This window comes from Rutidosis leptorrhynchoides, chromosome 9 (genome assembly GCF_046630445.1).
Source record: "Rutidosis leptorrhynchoides isolate AG116_Rl617_1_P2 chromosome 9, CSIRO_AGI_Rlap_v1, whole genome shotgun sequence".
NCBI classification, from domain to species: Eukaryota; Viridiplantae; Streptophyta; class Magnoliopsida; order Asterales; family Asteraceae; genus Rutidosis; species Rutidosis leptorrhynchoides.
The window spans coordinates 168,235,393-168,240,701 of NC_092341.1; positions in this window are offsets into that span (position 1 = coordinate 168,235,393).

The following is a 5,309-nucleotide window of genomic DNA, read 5'->3' on the forward strand; positions in this document are numbered from 1 at the left end:
TTCTAAAAAGGAGGAGATGCAGACTTATATCCAATATCCTTGCCCTTGGTGTCATTAAGTTCCACCATTAATTCATTCCATTGCGACGCACTTGCCCAACATTTCATTTTAATTGAAATTGCTTCTAAATCAGCTTTAACGCATTCATTTTCTTTCTTTAGTTCATTAATTGTGTCAACAAGTTTAATTAAAGCTTGATTTATGTCAAAGTTATAACATTTAAGATCGTGAAGTTATTTTTTATAAACTTTGATCTTCTCTTTCAACTCGTTTTCAACCTTAGTGGTCACATGGTCTGCATGCCATTTTTCTTTCATCTCCGCATATGCCTTTGTTAAATTATCTATTGTTATCATAGATTCAGCGCATTTAACACAGTCATTAACAGTAGATGGATCAGAAGATACATGTTGAGCATTGTTTGATGAAGAAGTCTCAGCCATAAATGCAAAGTAATTTGTCTTCTTCCCATCATCGAGCTCATCTTCTGATTCTGACGAGTCTGTAAGAAACTCTGATGTATCAGCATCTTTACCCAAATGAATCTGTTCAAGTTTGTCCCAAATATATTTGGCTCTAGTTAACACAGAGACCTTCTCAAGATCACTTTTTGATAAGCACATCCTTAGTAAGTCTACTGCTTGCTTGTTCAATGCTTCAAAATCAGTTTGGTTAACTCCAGTAATGTCAGCTTTATCTTCAATTTCTGAATCTGAAATTTTTTCTGAATCATCATCTTCTGAATTTACACTCTCAAGATCTGAACCTTCACCCATAAGAACTAACATTTCTAGCTCTACGGCAATCATTCTACCCCATTCGTCTAGTTCTTTATCAGCATCAACCAATGTTTCTTCACTTTGATCAGCTTCTAGACTTTCTTCAAACACTAGGGTATCACCATATTTATCCTTCCAACTGTTGAAGTAGTAGTCCTCTGATGATGTTGGTGAAACACTTCCAGATTCAGGTGTACGAGGAACTAAATCACGTGCCTTCTTGAATTTATCTTTAACCTGTTTCCGAATCTTCTCTTTTCGAATTGTTCGAGACAATCTTTCAGCTCTTTCAGCATGAGCAATCAGCTTCTCAACTAAATTCTGATCAGTAACACAATCTGCTTAAGATTCAGTGATCTTTTCCATGTTAGCTTTAGGTTGTTGATCATCTACATTCAATTTGATAGACCAATCATCACCATCTCCATGAATGACAACCAAAGCCTTGTTAGGAGTCTCAACTGTTTCTGGTTCATTTACTTTATCAGTAATGTAGGTCTCACACTTAGTAGTTTGACTCTGAGAACTGTAGTTCTGATTCTTGAATGGATTACGATTACCCTGCTTCTTCTGTTTTGTGCACTGTCTTGAAAAATGACCTAATTCTCCACAGTTGTAACAAGTAACAGTATTCATATCAAATCCCAGTTTTGTATCTTTGGTCAGACTGATCTGTTTTCCAGTTCGCTCTTCATAATCTCTTGCTCTTCTCACAAGATTTTCCATACCCCACATAATATCCATCTTTTCTGCTTCATCTCTATCAAGTTGATGATAATCTTCTATTGTTAGATGAATGTTACCCACATGACCATCAAGATAACTATCATAAGAATTAGCAAGACTTGATAGTAAAGCTATATCTTCACTAATCTTTTCTTTCCCAACTTTCCTTATGTTTTCAATCTGAAGTGCAGAAAGAACATCTGATGCAGTCGGTGTAGATGACTCTGTATTATTGGAAGTAGGCTGTGATTGAGTATTGAGAGAACAGGGTGAAACTTGTGGTGGATACGAAGGTTGTTGAATAAGTGCACAGCAAACATTCAAACCATACATATTCTGATTGTTCGTAGCAAAAGTTGTTTGAAATGGTGCATGAGCTGACTTAGGCAGTGTGTAACCATTTGGACAATACATTTTCGTGTCTTGAACTTGTTTAGACCTCTTGACTTTGCTTAACAACTCTAGTTCTTCTTCCTGAAGTCTTGCAATAAACGAGTTCACTGTAGCAGTAGCTAGTTCTCCACTGGTTTTCATAGTTAATACAAAACCATTCCATTCTAAAGGCAATGCTCTAGCTAGGCATGTTATTTTGTCTTTCTCTTTAATGGTTACGTCATGCTTGTGTATTTCAGCTAACAAATGACAAAATCTTTTAACCAATTCTGTAATAGATTCTCCAACTTGCAAGTGAAAACGATCAAACTCAACTTTCAACTCTAAACCTTTTCTAGTTCTGTAAGATGAATTCCCTTCATTAAAAGTACGAAGTGCTTCCCATATCTTGAATGAGTTATCATGACACAGAAATTGATGGAAAATCGAACCATCAAGAGTACTTGTTAAGTTACAGTACATCTTCTTTTCCAAGTTATACTCTTCATGTTCTTCCGAAGGCATATTATGCAACGTAAACAATTCATTTGTAACAGGTGAACGTGGCCATTGAAATTCGGTTTCAATGTACTTCCAAAGCTTTGTGTCCTGACCATCAAACCAAATCTTAAATCTCGACTTCCAAGTGGAATAGTTATCCATATTCATTAACCTCGGACATTTCGTACCACTTCCGGATTCACTCTCAGCAAGGAGTAATCGTTGAGTCATATTCGTAATACTCTGAACTAACGGTGCAGCTAACGCATAATCGCTTGAATTAAACATCTTGAAAAATTTTACCAAAGGTAAACCGTGCGGTTCAGGATATCAACCGTAGGCGTGACAATCTCAACCGTATGTGTCACAACTCAAGCGTACGTGTCACTACTCAACCAAAGAACAAATTACTAAGTCTCAGACGTGCGAGTAAGGATCACCCGTGTGATTACTCGTACGTGTCACTGTCAACCGCTTGATCACTCGTGTGATCAGACTGTAGTCACTTAACCTAACAAGGTTATACTAAACCGTGCGTGTGAGTTCACGAGTGATGTCAACCGTCTGGTCAACCGCGCGAGTGAACAAATTTTTTGCCCCACTCGTGTGAGCTGCTGTTCACCCTAATTCACTCAAAAACCCTAGAAATTGATGTTAAACCTCAATTTCTTCATCCACAAGCTGGATTAGCACTAAACTAACATAAACACACTCTCTAATCACAATTACACATGAGAAAATGATTCTTTTTTTATCAAAATCACTCTAAAACTCAAAAACTCAAAATAACAAACTCTTTAATCACCAAAAATCACTAGATGATGTTGAAATCACAACCAACGCTCTGATACCAATGATGAAACATGACTAGGAACTTCGAAATCAATAGGTTTAGTTCACACAAAGGCGGAATTAGTGAATCAAACCATTCAAGTAAATATTGTGCTTTTGGGATTAATTTAGTCAAACCACAACAATAGATTGTGTGATTAGATTAACACCTAGAGCTATTATTCACCTCTTGAGTGATTTGGGTTGAGAGAGAATCGGATAAGGCTACCAGATCTGAGTGATGTGTGTGTAATGAGAGGCTTAACCTAAAATGAAGAACATAACACTTAAATACCCTTCTTTTGAGTCAACCGGGCGAGTCAGCTGTCACTTGTATGAGTGATTTGTCTCGGCCATGCGGGTGATCACTCACGCATGTATGTATACTCATATTAGATTTGTGACTCAGCTCTGCTCAATCGTGCATATGAGCTTGTCAGCTGTGCGAGTGAGACTTCATTCGTACGTCTGACAGAGTCCAATTATGTCAGACATCCTTATCGCGTTCCTGCAGTACCTGTAACCACATATAAACACAGATAGGATAATAACGAGCGATCATGATAGCCCATAAACTGAAGTACTGTTCACAAACGTAAGCTAGATGTCTAGGGACTTACTGAAAATGCATCAACACTTATAAACCCTGATAATGCTAAAAACGAACATATATTTCATAGCATTATCCTTCCAGAAAGACAAGCTTTTAGTTGCAATTGTTCTATTTCCAAGTAATTTTCGTTTAAAAAATAAAAGGTGAAAACAAAAGACAGAATCGACGATTTGAAGACGCAAACAACCAAAAAGCTAAAAAGTACAAAGTGCAATCCAAGTAGTTCAATTTATTGATGAGAAACGTCTCAAAATTACAAGAGTACAAGCCCCAAAACGCAAAGTACAAGATATTAAATTATACGAAAAGGCGTTCGAAAATCCGGAACCAAGACATGAACCAACTATCAACGTATGACTCAACGAAGCTAAAAATACAAGTCAACTATGCACAAAAATATAATTAATTATATATAATATTATATATTATAAATAATCAGCAGCCCACGTTTAATTCACTATGGTGAGCTGGAATCCAACGCTCCGCTACTGCGGAGCTGTGAAGAAGAAAAGTACCACACTCGCAGAGCTGTATAGTTCAAAGTGGGCCTATAAAAGGCCGCGCATTCTGCCGATTTCTTTACACCTTTTTCTACTTCAATCTCTCAATCTATATTTATATTTTAAAATTATAATTTTAATTTAAGTTTAATAATAATAAGGTTATTGTAGCGAATGTTTTAAGGTTTTTTAAGTTGAAAGTATGTCCGTGTAACACTACGAGATTAATACTCATTGTAAGTTATGTTCAACCTTTTTAAATTAATGTCTCATAGCTAAATTATTATTATGCTTATTTAAGACGAAGTAATTGTGATGTTGGACTAAATATTAAAGACGGGGTTATTGGGCTTTGGACCATAATTGGAGTTGGGACAAAAGACCGACACTTGTGAAAATTAGACTATGGGCTATTAATGGGCTTTATATTAATTAAATGATATCTCGTTGATTTAATATAGAGATTTATAATTTGACGTATTTATATTTAACCACATACGCTTGACTGGGTACGGTGGGTGGGATATCTATAAATACTAATAATTGTTCATTTGACTGGACACGGGGATGGATTAATAGTCACTGACTCATTAAAATAGGGGTGGATTACATTCAAGGGTAATTGGTATAATTATTAACAAAGTATTAAAACCTTGGATTATACGCAGTCGATAACCTGGTGTATTCATTAAACAAAGTATTAAGACCTTGTTACAGTTTAAGTCCCCAATTAGTTGAAATATTTGACTTCGGAGATAAGGTTAATTTGACGAAGACTCTCGCACTTTATAATTATGACCGATGGACTATTATGGACAAAACCAGATTAACATATCGAATAATCCAGGAAAAGGATAATTAACCCATGGTAATAAATTAAAATCAACACATCATGATTACGGAAGTTTAAATAAGCATAATTCCTTTATTTTATATCTCATCGCACTTTATTTATCGTCATTTTATTTATCGTACTTTAAATTATTG